This window comes from Protopterus annectens, chromosome 1.part0 (assembly GCF_019279795.1).
Source record: "Protopterus annectens isolate FY-2018-M chromosome 1.part0, PAN1.0, whole genome shotgun sequence".
Taxonomy (NCBI): domain Eukaryota; kingdom Metazoa; phylum Chordata; order Ceratodontiformes; family Protopteridae; genus Protopterus; species Protopterus annectens.
Genome location: NC_056725.1, coordinates 552581659 through 552601418, shown reverse-complemented (window position 1 = coordinate 552601418; position 19760 = coordinate 552581659). Strand labels below are relative to the sequence as shown.

The 19760-nt window shown below is 39.9% G+C and overlaps 1 protein-coding gene across 1 annotated transcript in view; it reads left to right on the top strand.

Moving 5' to 3' along the window:
* Nucleotides 1-19760, top strand: part of PTPN14 (protein tyrosine phosphatase non-receptor type 14) — a 1716286-nt gene that overhangs the window by 607042 nt on the left and 1089484 nt on the right. Inside the window, exon 3 of the mRNA XM_044061300.1 lies at nucleotides 15476-15572. The gene's annotated coding sequence lies outside the window, so the exon portion shown is untranslated. The remainder of the gene's footprint in view (nucleotides 1-15475; nucleotides 15573-19760) is intronic.

Here is a 19760-nt window from a genome sequence, read left to right as displayed (position 1 = left end):
GAGGCTGGACTCTGCCCTTCTGAGCTGGGAATTTCTGGTTAAAGGCTTATAGTGCCTGCATATTTGAACTGCTTCTTACTGAAATTGGTACACCTTGTATTCTGTAGCATAGACTAGATCCAGGCCTGCTGAATCTAGCTTTGTTTGTATAACTTGAGCACTAATCCAGGCATTCTTTAAAGTATTCAATTGTATTTTTTACTGCTTGGTAGTAACTTGATTAAAGAGTAGCTATCATTCTAAGTCTTTTGGATTAAGCACTTGGGCTTCAGACCAGTTGTTTTACATTAGGAAGGTTTGTGGCCTGCACTGTGGTGGCAGGACAGGTAGCTTACATCCTTCTAAGTTGGGAACTGCTGATTGAGGGCTCAGTGTCTGTTATTCTAAAAGTGTATTAGTTCTGGTTTAAGCACCTGGGCTTCAGGCCAGTTATTTTACATTAAGAGGGTTCGTGGTCTGCACTCTTGTGGGAGGAGAGGCTGGACTCTGCCCTTCTGAGCTGGAAATTTCTGGTTAAAGGCTTATAGTGCCTGCATATTTGAATTGCTTCTTACTGTAATTGGTACACCTTGTTTGCTGTAGCATAGACTAGATCCAGGCCTGCTGAATCTAGCTTTGTTTGTATGCTTGTTGTTTGTTTGCTTGTTATTTCCCTGAAAAGCTAATTCCACCTAAAACACGGCTTTTCAGTGCTTCTGTGGATCCCTAGTGATATCTGCATTGCTTACTGTACTTATTTCCTTGTTTCACTTGAAAGAAAGTTACTGTTTGTCGTTTTTGCATTTAAGTTACCTGTAACACATTGCATTTAAGTTACCTGGCACTTGCTCACTAAAGCAATTATATAAGTCAGCACTAAAAAAATTAAAAGCACTACACCCTCACAAACTCCCCTTGAGTACCTTGTTCCCAATTGGCCCTTTTTTTCAATTATAAAGGAATTCCCAATACTATTCTAGCATGTCCAAAGGTCAGTTGTCAATCTCCTCTCCGGTCCAGCTGGTGAATCTGGGAATCTTGAGGCAATGTTACAACTGCCTCATGTACACAGAACAACCCTCTCCTCCCCCAACAAATTCCAACACATGTGAGAGATGCAACCATATACCCAAACTGGAGGCTAAGCTCTCTCAACTCAGTACTGGCGTAACCAGTCAGGAGGAGAAGGAAACCACACTCACTACAATTCCAGTCTCACATAGACCTACCACAACAGCAAACCAAGCACATAAACAGACAAAAACATACTTGGAGGCTCTAAATAAAAATCTGCCTAAGCAGCAGAGACCTCCAAAGCAGACACCCAAGCAACCGCTACCCCAAAACAAAACACGTGCAACACATAGCTCACAAAGCCAGTATGCCAAACAGTCACAACCCTTAAGCCTAAACAACACACCTGATACACTTGTAATAGGTGACTCTATCGTCAGGCACTCTGACGTCCCACTCACCAGGCTGAACAAGGAGAAGGTCACGGTGATCTGCCTGTCGGGCACTAGGATCCGCCATATAACACAAGCACTGAGGTCACTCCAAGGCAAGTACAAATATGACTCGGTCATTGTCCATGCTGGTGTGAATGACCTGAGACGTACCTCCCTGGACTACATGAAAAGAGACATAGAGGAGCTCTCTGGGCATGTAGCCCAGGCCGGTATGACCCTGACCTTGAGTAGCATCTTACCTTTACCAAGAATGATGCCACAATATGAATACAAGATGATCAGTTTCAACAATTGGCTTAAGTATTGGTGTCATTCAAAGGGGATCCAATGCCTGTCAGCCTGGGATGACATGCTCGACAAGCCACGATGCTTCGCTAGGGACGGCTTGCACCTGTCACCTCTGGGCTTTTGGATATTGGCAAAGGCTCTTGCTACCCCCATAGTGCCTTTTTCAGGCAAGGCTCAAAAGACAAACCCACCTCAATAGGTATCACAAGGGATAAGAAACTAAGAGTAATGCTACTCAACGCCAAAAGTCTAAACCTCAAGATGCACGCACTCGAAACTCTCCTGAGCATGGAGAACATCGATATCTGTGCAGTAACAGAAACCTGGTTCAAGGCTCCCGAGAGCACCCCAGCACTACCAGGTTATACCCCATACCATGCTTTTCGGCCCCAAAACTTGGACCGATCCACAAAAGGAGGGGGAGTATCAATATTCGTCAAAGATACCCACACCTTCAGGTTGGTGGCATAGCACGAAGCATCAGAGACTATCCATGTACAACTAACCGTGGGTAAAACTGCCTTCCAGTTAATAGCCTGCTACAGACCACCCTCCCAAACCCAGGAACCCCACTCGGCCTTCCTGAGAACACTGGAAAATATGAAGGTCTCTCCAAACACCATTATATTGGGCGACTTCAACTACCCAAACATAGACTGGGCGCATTACTCTAGCTCCAACACCCTAGTCCAAAGGTTCCTAGAATTTATAAACTCAAATGCTATGGAACAACTTGTTACCACTCCCACAAGAGGGGAAAACATACTGGACCTGATCATCACCAACATGGGGACTCTATGCCCCAGACCAGAAGTGTATCCCTCACTGGTAAGATCAGATCATAAACTAATCTCACTGGATAGTCACATCCCAACCCCACCCCTTGCCCAGAAAACCACAGTGAAAAACTTCTCTAAAGCAAATTTCACACTCCTCAAAACCGAGGTGGAATCCTTCAAAGCCCCCGGGCCTGTGGAAAATACGGCCCAGACCACAGAATCCTTTATAAACGCATTCTATGAACACCTTCAGGAATGCATGGATCATGCAATCCCAAATAAAACCAAGACCCAATCCTCCAAAGGCAGACGTCCTGTCTGGTGGACCCCAGCCATAAACAAACTATACAATAGAAGGAGGAAGCTACTACATGATAGAGCAAAATCCCAAAAAGGGAAGGCATCTTTGATCAGTATTAGCAAAAAACTACGGGCACTCATAAAATCATCTAAGGCCAGCTTCGAGAAAAATTGCACAGGACACTAAGGATAATCACAAGGCTTTCTTTAGTTATGTTAGGAACCTGGGTTGGAATTCCCAGATATGCTCAGAATTAGTCCAAAATGACAAAAAATACACCGAACCCACAGACATTGCCAACATCCTAGCTGACAGGTTCAGCGCAAACTTCTCCCCCCCCCACCAAAAGGGCAAATATCTATCCCAGCAGAGTGCTGCCCCCCCTGACATCTCAGATGCTCAGGTAAGAGCCGCCCTCTCCAAGGCAAAAAACACAGCATCATTGGGACCAGACTGGGTCCCAGGCTACATCCTACATGAACTCCAAGAAGAGCTAAACCCAAACATAAAACTACTGTTCAATCTCAGCCTTACTACAGGATATGTACCCAAAGAGTGCCGTACAGCAACAGTGGTCCCTCTCCACAAAGGTGGTGCCTCAACGGATCCTGGAAACTATCACCCCATAAGCCTGACTAGCTTGGTCTGCAAAGCTATGGAAAGGATCATCATGGACCTCATAAATAAAGATATTGGGGACCTACAGACACTGGATCCTACCCAGTTCACCTTTTTTAAGGGCAGATCCTGCCTATTAAACCTGGTCGATTTCTTTGAAACAGTCACCAAGGCCATTGACGAGGGGAAGGTGGTCCACACAGCCTACCTGGACCTCACAAAAGCCTTCGATACAATATCCCACTCGGGCATTATAGATAAGCTCACCAGCTTAAATATAAACCTCTATGTCACTAGATGGGTTACAAACTGGCTCAGGGACAGAACCCACATGGTTAGAATTGCTGGAGCCATGTCAGACTCCAAACCAGTTACAAGTGGCGTCCCACAAGGCTCAGTCCTGGGACCTCTCTTGTTCGGTATATATTTCTCGGAGGTACAGGCCAACACGGAAGGACTGTGGCTGACCAAGTTCGCAGATGACTGCAAACTAGGTGCTATAATCGACTCTCCAGCCAACACAAGCATCCTCCAAAAGGGCCTCATAAAAACAGACAACTGGTGCCAGAGCCATGGCCTCAAGCTAAACTCCAAAAAGTGTATAGTCATCCCCTTTGGCAAAAACAAATTACCCATAGGTGGTAATCCATTAAGTACAGAAGAAGTAATTAGGGACCTGGAGACCCAAGTTGATAGCAGTCTCTCATTTGACAACCACGTGGCCAAAGTGGTTAGAAAAACATTTTATATAGCCCACCTAATCATGAAGGGATTCACATCTAGATCAGGGGAGGTCATTGTGCCTCTTTACTCATCCCTCATCAGGCCCATAATTGAGTACAATGCCCCTTTAGGGATGTACCTTACCAGACACCTGCAGCAACTGGAAAGACCCCAAAAGTACCTCACCAAGAGGATCAAAGGGCTCAAACAGATGCCATATGCTGCCCGGTTAAAGAAACTCCAGCTCTACTCAGTGGCATACCGCCTGCTCAGAGGCGATCTGTGCCGGACGTATAAAGCAATGTCCAACCCGGAATTAATGGACATGCTGCATCTCAGAAAATCCAAATCCCATTGAGCCATGCGCTCGAGAGACTTGAACCTCAGCACTAAAATAAATAGGACATGCTGGAGGGACAGATTCATAACCCAGAGGCTCCCTTCACTCTGGAATAAAATCCCAGTCCAGGTTAGGCAGAGTCCCTCATTGACTCTCTTCAAGAGGAATCTTGATGAGTGGATGGGAGATCGTAGGTTTACCCCGGGTATCACTTCTGTGTCACTGTTAGACAGAGGCACAGTATACTAACCTCGAAAAAGGGCACAGCAAAATTAATTTAAAATGGGTGGCGAAAGCCAAACACTCTCTGGCTAGGCTTATAAATGCCCTAGGGCAGATAGCCTAGTATGAACCTATGAACCTATATGTGTATATATATATATATATATATATATAGATATATACACATGTATATATATGTATATATATATATATATATATATATATATATATATATAGCAAACCCAAAGAAGTCGACTGCACGGTCTACCAAAGGTGCACGGAAAAAAGAAGAAACATATTCCCAAAAAACATTTCCAGCACTCGAACACAGGAGACATAGGCAGCACAGGAATCCAAAGCCCAAAGCTTTAATGTGTTACACGATTACCCCAAACCGGTTTCGCTACAAAGAGCGTCATCAGTGAGTCCTCACTTGATAAAACAAGTGAACACAGTAATTAGGACTGTCCATAGAGATTCGTGTGATGTAATAGAAGTAAATAGGATACATTGCTGTGCAACTAAATTAATAACAAAAAGAAAGGAAGGGGAGAAATCAAATGCCACCATGGAAGTATCGAGTAGAGAAAACTGTAAAGCAATTAAGACAGTGTCATTGTTAGAAGAGTGTAGAAGAGGGAACAGATCAACAAAAATACTTAGAAAGATAGACGTGATAAAAGCAATGTGCAGTATCAGAACAGATCAGGATCTATCGTGCACTATTGCAAATAATAAACTAAAAATATCAGGGCAAAAAAACTTAGAAGATATGCAGATAAATATAAAGGAAAAGTGCAAAATAAGCAATTTACTAATGACCCAGAAAAGTTTTTTAGATAATTAGGAAATAAGGTAAAAGGAATTGAATCACCACCAAAAAAAGAAGAAATAGATATATTTTGGAGAAGTATCTATGAAGATCCTGTGGAACATAACAAAGATGCTAAATGAATAGAAGTAAAGAAAGAGTAAGAAGTTCAAAGGTACAGGATATGAAATGGGATGAAGTAACAGCCAGAGAGATTGAAGCAAGGTTAAGAAAAGCTCTTAACTGAAAAGACCCAGGCCCAGATGCAGTACCTAACTTCTGGCTAAAATTTTTAACATTTGTGCACGAAGATTTAGCCGTGAGTAAGAAATTTTTATATGCACATGCTGAACAGAAAACAGCCTGGCTAACAATGGGAAAAACCATGCTCCTACTTAAAAGTGAACCTGCAAGCTACCCTAAAACCTATAGACCGATAATTTGCCTTCCAACGACATATAAACTATACACTGGAATTGATGCTGACAGAGTTTATAGTCATTTAGAAGAAAACTCAGTTATGGCAATGTAACAAAAGGGTAATAAAATCATGTGGAACAAAGGATCATTTGTTGTTAAATAAATCTATAGTGGAGAACTGTAAAAAGGGGAAGAATGTAAGTGTGGCATGGATAGACTACAAAAAAGAATTTGACAGTATCACATATTCATAGATAAAAGAGTGCAGCTCCAACTTTACCCCTCTCTCCCCCTTAATCTTCCCTCAGGAAATACCATGATACACTCTACATTTATAAACTATATCACAGTGACCAAGAAACCACTTTGCAGTTAAGCCATGATAAAGGACAAATTATTATTCCAGGGATAAAAATCCAAAGGGGGATATTCCAGGGTGACTCTCTGTCACCGCTGCTATTTTGTCTTGCCCTTAACCCATTAAGTTGTCTACTTAACAGTTTAGGTCATGGCTACTATTTGGCTCCCACAAAACAAAGTGTAAAGACTTCTCATCTTCTTTTTGCAGATGATTTAAAACTCTATAGCTCTTCAGATGAGGAACTGAAAGCACAACTGCAAGTGGTCATAACTTTTTTCAGATGATATTGGAATGTCATTTGGTCTTGATAAATTTGCAAAAGTAACCTTTAAAGCAGGAAAACTGCAGCATCAAGGAAAGAACTTGAACAAGAGGAAGTGTATAAATATTTGGGAATTGATGAAGGTTCAGCAATAAAACATGAACAAATGTGAATAAAACTTAATAAGGAATATTTTAATAGACTTAAATTAATACTGAAAACAGTGTTGAGATCTAGGAACAAAATCCATGCTATAAACCAATTTGCTCTTTCTGTCCTAACTTACAGTTTTGGAGTGACTGACTAGCTCCAAAAGGCATTGAATCGGTTGGACAGGAAAACAAGAAGGATGCTTTATGCTCATCAGATGATTTATAAAAATCAGTGCATACCAAGAGTATTTATTCCCCGTTCTGAAGGATGTATGTGCCTCCTCAAAACTGATTACATGTATAAATCTGCAGTCGTGAGACTTCACAAGACCCAAACATAGTGAAAGTTTTGAAACATGAGGAGAATAAGTCTAAGATTACTTCCCTGCTTTGTTTAGCAGAAGTATATCGGCGTCAAGCGCAAATGGAAATTAAACTAGAAGTAGAAAAAAATTAGGCAGCAACTGAATGTGCCAAGAAAAAAGAAAGAATATAAGGTGAAAGATCAGATGAGAAGGCAAGAAATGTGGAAAATGGATAAATATAGTTGCAAGTATAGAAAACTCTTGGAACAACCTCATGTTGATCAGGACTGAATGCAGGAATGGTCAAGGAGAGGTGAATTTAAACCAAAATATGAAAGGTTAATATTGGCAACCCAAGACAGTGGGCTATGTACACGCTGGTTTACAAAGTCCATTGAACATGTGGGAGAAACAGATAAATGTAGTTTTTGTAAAACAAAATTGGAAAAAGTTACATATCTTGTTGCTGGTTGTGGTATACTAATGACAGAAGGACTTTATACTGAAAGGCATAATAAAGTGGCAGGACTTCTGCATTGGGGATTGTGCAATTATTATGGCATTGAAGTAGTTAAAAAACACTGGAAACATGAGCCACAGAGGACTGTATAAAATGATGAAGTTTATACCATGTGGGATTACCCATTACCAACAGTTCAAAAGATGGATGCGAGAATTTGAGATACAGCAGTCCATGAGAAGAAGACAAAAGTAGCATTGATCATTGAAATTGCTACACCCAGTGACTACAGTGTCTTACATGCGGAGAGACACAAAGTCATAAAATACCAGGATTTGCAGGCAGAGATGAGGGCAGTATGGAAGAAGGATATTCAAACAGTTCCAATAGTAGTGGGAGCAATGGGACTTATAAAAAAGAATGTACTGTCATACTTAAATATGTTACCGATACATGTAACTCCATATGAATGGCAGAAAGAGTCTTTACTGGGCACATTGCAGGTACTGCGAACTTCTGGCTAACATCAAAGATTGTAACAACACTAATTTCATGAACTTTAATCATACTTTGACTTAGGAATGTGATCCATTCTCATCATGGTATTAGAAACCCAAAAGACTTGAAGAAATTAAAAAGGCAGGTAACTTCTAAAAGGATGCAAGGCCTAAACAACATGTCCTGCATGGACGACTCAAAGTCTTATCACTCTACTCAGTATCCTACAGAGTGCTAAGAGGTGACCTGTATCTGGCATACAAGGCATCCTCCAACCCAGTAATGATGGATTTACTGCACATCAGCAAGTCAAGTGGCATCAGAAATACTCTCTCAAGGGACATAAACCTCTTCTGCAACATCAACAGAATGGTTTGAAGGGACAGGTATATCTTGAGTATACTTCTGCTCTGGAATAGACTCCCATCCTCATAAAACAAAGTTTATCCCTATCCACATTCAGGTGAAACTTGGATCTGTGACTGGGAAACAGAAAATTTATCCCAGGACTGCCCCTTGTACTACTAATGGACAAAGGCAGTTTATAATTTCTTTATCTCATGCATGGGTCCCCTCAAATTATCTCTGGTATGATCCCTTTTATTCTTATTAGGGGTAATATATAATTATCGACCATGGGATGGGTAAGACCAATCTCTAACCAAATGGGATAGGTCAGTTTGAGCACAAAAAGAGAAATTGGCTAGGTTTAAAATGGCCTACAAGGGCAGTTACCCTGGTTCTTACATATGAATCTATACAATATCTCTGATCTCTTATATACATAAAGATAATTAGAACTCACTCAGTAGATCACTTGTGCCTCCCTCAAAGATCCTTCCTTTGGGGACACGCTCAGAACTCCATGCAGATGTGTTGTGGTGCCCTTCCATCAGATGTGTTTGAATGAGTACCTTGTGGAGAAGGAAAAAGAGCTGTGATTTATCCTGTTGACAGGGTTTGTGCTCATGCATGCTTATCTTTGAAACTTGGAAACATCTGAATAATACAACCTCTGTTCCCAAGAAGGAGGATGCCTTTTACTCTGAGATTGTGTATTGGCACTCAACAGCTGACTCCACTGTGATCTGGGGTTTCTGTACAGGTCCTACAGACCACAGCACCTGACCACCTAACCACAAGTATTTGACAGGGTAGGCAAAAATGTGCTTTAATCTGCCACTCCAAGGTTCATTCAAGTATTTCATTTCCCTGTCTCAGTTTTCCAGGTTGTGGACTTTCTTGACTCTGGAGTAAAGGAAAAACTGAGAAAGGCTTTTATCTCAACTTCTGATGTGGACATTTCATATGTCTCACTGTAATTTAGGCTGCTGCAAAGTTTGACACAGGATTTTGTAACCCATCCTTATCTACCTTAACTTCTTTCAGGCCAGGTCAGCTTCCCAAGTAAGAAGCCTCTGCACAAAAGGTGACCCTCACATGCTACCAGCTGCAGACCTGACTGCAGCTCAGGACTATCTCTGATGGAGAAGGAGTGTTGAGGGTCATTATGAAGGACCTGTAGATTCCAGACATGGTCATAGCTGGCCGTGACTTAGAGCCCTTAAGTCTCCCACCAGAAAGGGCTTCACACAAAAAAGTAGACAATCTCTTCAGAGATTTTGGGACAGGCCCAAAATCTACTCCTCAGACAGACTTCAGCGATTGTCATGTCTGTTGGGGATGGGAAACTTCTATCCCTCCATGACTTTCAAAAAACACATCTGGTACATCGAGTTCCAGTTGATGGCTGTCTGTAGGGTCCTACTTCTGCTGCATTATGGTATCCAGATGTTACTGTGTGACATGATGGACACATTTTTCTATATTTAGAACCAACAAAGAAAGTTCCTATATTTCTAAGATGGGTACTGTGTTCAGTACAGAATTCTGCTTGGTTTCTTGACTTCTTCCACAGTATTTTTCAAGGTGCTTGCCATGGTGGTAGAGGCCTTGCAGGAGAATGAACACTGTGTATTTACTTGACTAAATAACTGGCTCCTGGTGGCTCATTTAAGAGGATGTCTTTTAGTGTCCCTGTCCTAGGCTGGTCAAGAGTTACAAACGTTTGAGGTTATCAGCAGCTAGATGATGCCCTATTTGAGCCTGACTTGGAGTATTACTTTACTCTGACAGAGGTGAACACTCTTCACACTCAGTCACTTCTAGTGGCAGAGAAGGCCCTTAAAGGTCAACTGTCTGGCAGGCTGGATGAGGATGAAGCAGCAGGTCTAGGTTCAGAACCTCCTGTACCTTCTGGGCTTAACAATGGTGTTCACAATCTTCATGCTTTGGACACTCGGAATGATGTGCAGAGTCCTCACATGCTCATACTCTTCTCCTGCTGTCAGACATCTGTTGCCTAATTTTGGAGTTGTGGTGAGTTCCCACCAATTTATTGAGGATCTTCCCTTCCTGCATCAAAACCTGTTGCAGGTTCTGATGATCTGTACTCATCTAGTGGGGTGGGAGTCCTACCTCAGATCTGCTACTGTTCAAGGAAAGTGGAGTCCTGTGAGAGGAGGTCCACATAATCTGTTCATTGCTACAGGCTTACCCTGAAGACTCTGGAGGAGGACCTGAAGCTGGAGCCCCTTCTGATCTTATTTCACAACCAGTCCTTCATGTGGTACACAAAAACTGGTGGAACTGCACACCTTGGTAGTCCTAGTGCAGACAGTCTGTTCAGGTCTGACAGTGGACACTAGAGGCTTTAACCTCATTGTTGCTCATATAAAGGCAGACTCCATGATCTGATTCCGTAGTGCATCAAACAAACACAAGGTGTGGCAGTCCTGTGCTGTTGGAGACTTCACTTATGTGGAACATCGGAGATCAGTCTGTTCACCACCCAGCTACTGCAGTTCTCTGCTATTTCACTTAGTTCATCAGAGCAAAGGGGAATGGATGGCAGATGTGTTGTACTCGCCATAGCAGGGGAAATTACCATTCAGTCTGATGCTGTACCTAATTATACATGTCAAAGAAGAAGGGTAAAAGAATATCCTTGATGCTTTTTGTCAGCTGAATAGGGGAATGATTTTCATGCCTTTATTCACCTGGCAGTACAGGTAGGAGTAACATGGGATAACACCTTATGGCGTGGCTCCTGATTTAAAGCACCTGCTTGATCTTCCAGCATGAATTTCTGAGGACATGGACGTTGAAACTACCTGAGGGTCTTCTGCTCATCAGTCTTATTCTGCTTCATGGAAGAGGGTCTTTATCTGGAAAGTCATCCTGTGTATCACCCCTGTCAAGGCTTCAAGATGACCTTGGTCTCTATCATTATGTTAAGGTGCATGTGTCTGGCATTTCCTCTTGTTATGACCTTATGGAAGACAAGCTTATGGCCCAGCATTGACTCCTTAAGTAGTTGTTTAAAAGAGATTCCACACCTCTGTCTTTCTTTTTACAACCTGTCTTTGCACTTTAAGTATGTTTGTTAAACATGACAGTTTTAAAAAGTAACATAGATACACTTGTAGTAAAGGAAAAGAAAACAAAACACAAGTAACATTAAAACAAAACACTTGTAACATTAAAACAAAACACAAGTAACATTAAAACAAAACACTAGTAACATTAAAACAAAACACTAGTAACATGTCTAGTATTTTCATGCAGTTAAAAGTTTATCTGTGCTTGTCGAAAGGAGGTAACTGCCCTAAGAGTGAGGTGTTAGGGGGCACAATCGGCAGATGGTTATTGGTCGGTAATGCAGTATTAGCGTTTGTTCATTAATGCCAGTATGGAAATGAATTCCGTTGCTGCTTTAGTGAGGACAGAACTGCTTGCTTCAGTGCTTTGAATGTGCTCTAGGTTGTACTAAACTGTTTGCTGTAAATGTAGCAAGTAGTTTGCTATAGTTTTAAAAGAAAACCTTTTTTTTTTCATTTGTTCCTCACTTAGAAGAGAGGAGTGGAGTTGATCTGGTACTGCTCCTTTGGGTAGAAGTCATGTTTTTTTTTGGGGGGGCTCTTCAACTTAGAGTTGAAAGAAAGTGGCACCGGGCCCTAAATAAGCCTGCTATCACTTTGCACGCAGGGTACATATGTTCCTTTTTAACAATTTTCATATGCTCCAATGTTTTGTAAATTGCTCAATTCCTGCTTTCCCTAAAATTTCATGCCTCTCCTGTTGAATATTATTCTGCATGTATTTTTCCTATAGATTAAATTTATTTTGTATATAATTTGCTCCTTCCCTTTTCTGAAGATCTCATCTCCATTTCTTTTATGTCCTTTGCAATATTCAATACTTCAGTTACGATTAGTCTAGATTTTAAATTCCATTTTCTAGTTATTTTTTTGGCAGCCAGTAGCATTAAACGTAGTAAGCCCTTACTATGTCTATGTCTAAGCAATTCAAGTCGTATATCACAGCTCAAAAGAATAATTTTCTTTGTTGCAATCTTATGCTCCCTCAACATTTCTGATAAAGGGGAATTTTTTAAATCTGCTAACTTGTTGCATCCCCCCACCAAAAAAAAAAAAAAAAAAAAATGTTCACAATTACCTGAATGTTTCTCCTTAGACTTAGAGCGTTCATTATATATCTGAAGAAAATTATCTGAGGTCTGTTTGGGGTAAAAAAAGTACATATGCAAACACTTCCATGGAAAAATATTGAATATTCTGAACTTTGTTGCATACTTGAGAGCCAATAAGATGTCCCCCCACTCTTGCTTTGTAGTTTGCCTTTCCACTCTCTCTCTCTCCTAACCTCTTCTTATTGATTCTTCTAGTTATTATGCAATCATACCTGTCAACCTCTTAGAGCAAGAAATCTGGACAAAGCCATAAGTAAAATTGGGACATGTTACTATAGGGGCAAATTTTAAATATTGTTCTTATAAACTTAGAAAGTTGATACATTAGCATGAATTTTTGAATGGTATAAAGTCTGAAACTCAAATGTTTGGCAATATCTCTTAACTTTAGTCTTTAATGATTTGCTACAAATTTGTCAGAAAACCACAATTTTATGAAAAAAGAACCAAAAATATGAGGCAAAAATCTGGACATTCTGTGGAAATCTGTACAGTTGAGAGATATGCAATGTATTATTTTATATGTCCTACTAATGATCCCTTTTTTAGCACCAGGTTCTATAACAGACTCAACTAACAACTCAACCAGAGCTTGTCTTTCAGTTACAACTTCCTTCAACATTTTTTTTTCTGCATGTGATCTGTTTTAAATCCTGGTAGGGAAACAGTCTCTAGCCTGGAGTCCAAAACTTCTTTCCATAATAATTTTGTCCCAATGTCTTGGTTCCTGTTTTAATTTTTCCCAGTAAATACCAGCCCTCTCTCTTGTCTGTTTTCTGTACCCCAACTTACAATTATCCCTATTGTTAACATTTCCTTCATCCATTCATGTGTTGGTTTAGAATATGCTCTGTCATGTTTTGAATATAATTTTATATGGTTATTATTCTCTTTATGGACCTGCATCCAAAATCTGATTATCTTTTTATTTCTGAAACTTTCTCCTGTTTCATCATCATTCATTAACTCTTTGGTTTGCAACCTCCACCTTCAGCTATGTGCATGAGCCATAAATGTGTAAGTTTGAAGTAATCATTCAGATGAGGTAGCCCTGAGACCCCTTGTTCTATGGGGAGAATCAGCTTATCCCACCTACCACTTGCCCTATTCCCTTCCCAGATAAATTCCTTCATCTTTTTATTAATTATCATCCATGACTGCTCTGGTTGATAGTGCCTGAATCTTGAGGGGTAATTAATAGAAGGATATAGTTAATCAGAGGATTATAAGGTACAATGAACACAGTATGTCAGGCATGAAATTGATTATGGATTTTGCTTGAATAAAATGTATCCACCTTGCTTATTACATATATACTTTGACATGCAAACTAAAGAATGCAAATATCAGCTATACAATATTAAAACTGATTTTAAGCTTAAGGACGTAAGAGAGAATGCCCTTTGCATCAGAATTTCACAAAAAGTATGAAGGCTGTACAAACAGTAACTGAACTGTAGTATTAAAGGTTACACTTGATGTCAAGATTATAGTTTCTAAGAAATGAAAGCTTGATATTATTTATAGAGACAATGTTCTGTTATAGAATTATGTAAAAGATGTGGATTCTACCTCGGTGCTCTGTGTATGTATATATATATATATATATATATATATATATATATATATATATATATATATATTTTGACCGAATGCTGGTTGAAAGATTGTTAAAGAAGACTAAAAAAAAACATACATTAATAAATGAATAACATAAATGCTGATTTTACTGCTTCTTGGCACTTGAAAGGAACAGATCTGCATTTTTTTCCTCAGGCTTCATGAAAGGAAGATATTATTAAACAAAATGTATGTAGAATGTGGCTGTTTGTTTGCTCCGCAGCTAATTAGAAGCAGAGAGAGGGCGAAGAAGAAAAGTGAGGACCCCTGTTTAGGACTGTAGCACCAAACTGAGCAGCATTTATTTTGACTGCATCCGTTAACAAAATAATTTAATTTTATATGGACTTTAAGGTAATAATAACAATACTTTGACGTATGAATTTCATGTTTGAGGTTCCTGCATCACAGATGTGCATTGTTTAATATTTTAATGCTATAAAGATTTTGGTATGTATTTCTGTAACAAGACTTTGTGTAGATTTTTACTATGCAGTGCAAGCTAAGCCCTCTCCCCCAAGTTTCACATAGAAGTAAGTGTTATCATATCATGCATGATTAGAACTGTTTGACTTGAGTGAATAGAACATTTCATAATTTTACATACAATGCTGTAATATAAGTTCTGTAATTAATGTATATCAAAAAGATTTCTGTGCATTTAATGTGATGTGCATTGACAAAAAATGGAAGACATAATGTGGGCTCTCTTTCGAGTATATTTTTAACGCATGTGAAACTGTGACCACCGATGGTGCTATTTTACTGAAGAAGCAGTACCTTACAGGAGTTGGTGTTATGGTGATAATTTACCTCACATAAATTGTTTGTTCTCTAGGGATCAAATTCTCAGGTCAAGAAGTAGTAACTCTAAACTATAACGAAAACTACTGCAGATATTATTTCTGTTATACAGTCAAAATAACTTCATAGTTTTGCCTCTTTTTTTTTTCAGTGCTCCAGCTGTTAGATTACTGGGCATGTGCAGTTGCATGCTGCCTGCTGATTGATTACTGGGCATGTGCAGTTGCATACTGCCTGCTGATTGTGGTTGGAATACTTGGAAGACAGATGCAACAGTTTTATGGCAATGTTTTACTGATGGATCAGTTCCTGATTTGTTTAACTGAGACAGAGAGGAGGTTTTTGTTTAAGGCTTGTATGTCACTGTAATATAGATCATTTCTTTAGGAGTTGGACTGAAATAACATTTCTGTTGAAACATGCAGTTAGGCATTTTTATTAGCTGGTCAGTTTAGTGTGCATCCCTGCATGGCATAATTCTAATGATGTTTATTTTTTTTTTTTTGTAAAGGTGTTCTAGCTAGCTGGAAAGACACTATAGCAAAGATCTTTTGTGTTACTTGTATTTCCCTGGTTGGTGCTAGCATTACTGGATTGCAGCTTAAGAGGTAAGTTGCATGTTGCAGCAATTCATTGAGCAAACTATTTAATGTAATATGATTGAAACAACACATTTCCAATTTTATCTTATTTTGTCCTGGTAATTAAAGGGGTTGGAGGTATGATGCTCTCAAGTTGATTTTTGATGGTATGCTTTCCTGTTAAAATTATTTTGTGAGTTTGTGTAAAGGTGAACTTTTGAGCTACCTTTTCAGAAGTTAGTTGACGTTTCATGGGAAAAGGCTGGTTTACAGTCTAGCTAAACTAGCTGAAGGTCTGTGAAAAAGTTATGCCTCTGTAAACAAATATATTTTTGTTGAACTGCCATTGTATGTTGTATTGCTGCACGAAGCACTGATGCAGAAAGGGATGTCAGGGACTTAAATTTCCATGCCATTTCTTTGCCACACAACCATTTATTGGGATTATGCTTAAACATTCTTGCAGTTGTTCCATTTTTCTATGTGTGATGCCTCCTATTTGACCTGCATTTTGTAAGCTCACATTGTTCTTTGAACTGCCAGTGGCATGATGTCTTTTAGGCTTTGGCCCTTACTGCAGACACAGTAACTGTTGCACCATGGTGCATAAGTCACCACATACTGCACAACTTCTATACACAAAAGCTTCCCCTAAAACTGTTGTGTCAGATGTAAGATGCAGTCCCATTGTAGGACCAAGGAGCCCAGACTGGACTGTAGGGGCCCCATAGAGCAACAGGGCCTTCTTAATCATGTATGACTACTAGGCTTCTTGTGGCTGTCTGTGAGCAAGACATCATGTTCTCTCTCTACCTCTAATTTTTGAAAGTTCAACAGTGTTACCATTCTGCAGCCCACTCAGGTTCTGGGCTGGCCCTGATTCACCCCTGGTGTATTCTGCCCTGAACTCCTCCTTTCTTACCTTGGTGTAGAGGTCTAGGCAGCAGCTGTTCCTCCCACCTCTCCTGAAATGTCAGTAGCATATGCATTTCTCAAAGTTTAAGCTATGCATGTCTAACTACAAGTTGTTCTTATTTGAATGACCACTGCTTCAAAGATTTTAAATCAAAACTGACAAAACACTGAGGAGTGAAGTTTATTAAGAACTGTAAACGCCATATGCATTCCTGTGGCAAATGTATTTTAGGCTTTCTATTGCAGTAACTCATTGCTGAAGGTATGGAAAAAAGCCTTTTTTAGACCCCTTTCCCGAATACAGAAACCAATCTCTTACACTATCTGAGACCCATATGTAGCAGTGCAGTATGTATTACAGCTTTTAAAGCTGTTTCAGCTTCACAACACTATTCAGTGCTGGCTGCTCTTACTTTCACTGTGCAATAACAGTAGGACATATCAGCTCTGGAAGGTACATAAAACTTTAAACACCTTTCTTTCATCAGATGTTATGCCCCCCACCCCCCATTTTGGAGTAAAGTCATGATACTCCATGTACTACAACACTTTAGCATATGAACATGTCCTTGGCATATGATGACAGACTGAAGTGGTACCATTTCACAAAAGGAAATCATGTCAGATCCAAGCAGTTTTGGACCTGTCATCTTGACCTGTATTCTTTATAAAACCACGGAGAGAGAGAGAGAGAGAGAGACATAATGAAGCTTTCCAAAATGACACAAGGGTCCTACTTCTCTTAGAAATGGAACAGTACATGCTCATTACGGGGCAATCTTGCCTTTTGAATCTTGTAACATTCTTATTTATGAGGTAATGTTAGCACTTGATGAAGGTTGGCAGTGCATGCTGCTATTTTAAACTCCATTCATCATTTTCACAGTTAAGGGAGTAATTGACAAATCAGTAGCATTAAATACAAGTCCATATGTGGGTAAACTGATAAAACACTGGAAGGGCAACAGAACAGAAGTCAAGGTGGGGAGTTATCTGTTGATTTCCAACAAGGGTTACCCTGGTGTCCTACAGGACTGTATACTAGCATTACTTATTTTAGATATTTAGTTATTTGCAGTTTGTTTCCCAGGAGAGTCAATTTGGGCTACAATGAGCCCATTTTCAATGGAGTCCTGGGGAGAAAAGCTCCAGAGAAATAAAATGCATAGTACAGAAAGAGCACAAATCCATAATATACATTTCAATTAAATGTTAAATACATATTTTGTATAGTACAAACCCATATTGCACAATTCAAATATATGTTACATAATACAGAAATAAAAAAAGATTTTCATTAGGAAAATTACATCAGGTTAATTCAGTAAGTAGTAATTTTTTTTTAGGGAATTACAATGAGGTAATTTTTTAGTCATTGGTTGAATATGTCCCAAGGGATGTAAAACTTTAGGAGGTAGTGACAGGCAACAAAGTTTGGAAAGTTAAGAAGAAAGTGTGGTAGAATTAGGTTGGATGAGAGCAAGAGCATTTCCTTTGTGAAGTAAGGTGCGAGTGCAGTGAGGGTTTAAACAAGGAGAGACTGCTGGTGGTGAGGATGGGAGAAGGGAGAGAGTTCCAGAGGTGTGCAAGAGAGAAGGATGTCAATTGATTCCCAGCCGGATGTGTTTGTTTTTGCAATTTAATTAGGTTTTGGGAATTGGATCTTAGGATTCTATCTGGTTTATGCATTTCAAAGGTATTTGCTAAGAAGGGGCAGAGAGACGGGTTATGAATGAGTTTGTGTGCTTGGATGAGCTGGGTATATGTGAGGACATTCGGTAATTCTAGTCAACTTAGTTGGTGAAGGGAATTACAGTGGTGAGAAGAGGCTCTATGACCTGCCGCAAATTTGGATATTTTGTTATAACAAGATGAGAGTTTTGTTTTGAGGGAAGATTGTAGGCTGGTTAGGATAGATGCACCATATAAAAGGGATGGGATGAGGTATGTATTAGCTAATGTAATCCTGGTGGTGGGAGAGATAAAGCGACTGTGGCAGCAAAGCATACCTAATTTTTTATGGTTTATTTTTCTTTTATATTTGCTTGTAGATGCTTATCAAATTTTAGTTGCTTAAAATGATAATTCCTAGTAATTTTGTGTCAGAGACTAGTTCTGGGGGGTATTATTATTGCTGGTATTTATGAAGGATTGTTTGTCTAGGGAAGAGGTTTTGGATGCATTGAATAACATAAGTTTTGTTTTTGTTGCATTAAGAGCTAGATGGTTGTCGATCATCCAGTGTCCAGTGGAAGAGAAGGTGGCTTGTGTTAGATTGTTAAGAGTTGTGATGGAAGGGGAGGAACAGATTATAGTAGACAGTCATCGGCATATTGGATGAGACTGAAATTAGGAATGGCTTGGAAGAAATCATTTATGAATATGTTGAATAGTAGGGGGCCTAGAATGGAACCTTGGGGGATGACTATGGATGTATTAAGGAAGGGCAAGTTAGCTTTTTTTCCATTTAACTGCTTGTTGCCTGTTTGTGAGATAGCTTGAGAACCACTGAGTAGAGGAAGGGGATAGGTTAAGTTTAGAGAGTTTGGTAAGAAGGAGTTTGTGGGAAATAGTGTCAAATGCCTTAGAGAGGTCAAGGAAAAGAGTGGATACAAAATGGCCAGAGTCACGGGCTTTGTTGATTGTTTCTAGGAAGGAGAGGAGGGCAGTGGAGGTAATATGACCTGGTTTAAAGGCATGTTGTGTGGGGGTAAGAAGCTGATTATTGATGAGGTAGGGTAAGAGTTGTTGGTGTACACACTTTTCAAGTAGCTTAGAAATAGGGGATAGGATGGCAATAGGGCGAAAGTTTGGGATGTCATTATTATTTCCACCTTTATGGAGAGGAATAATAAAGGCCTTCTTCCAGAGCTGGGGGACCTGGCTTTCTGAGATAGACCGATGAATTAGTATGCTGATAGGGGGAGCAATGGCTTCTGCGACTACTTTTAGGAATTAGGGGGGAATTTCATCAGGGGCATTGAAACCAGGTTTTAATTTCAGGAGAAGTTTTTTTATGGTGGATATATAGATGGGATTGATAGACAAAGGTGGAGGTTGGGGGGCAAGGGATGCTAGGGGAGGAAGGATGGGAACACGCTGGGGGGGGGGGTTGTAGAGATGTTGGTGAAGGATGATGTTAGCTTGCTTATGGACTATATGAAGAAAGAGTTAAATTGGGTGGCCAAGTCCATGTCAGAGGCATCTGGGTTGGGGCAAGGGTTTTCTTTTTTCCCAGGTTGAGGAGAGATGAGATTCCTTTCCAAAATAGTTTGGATTGGTGGTGTGGTTGGTTTGGAG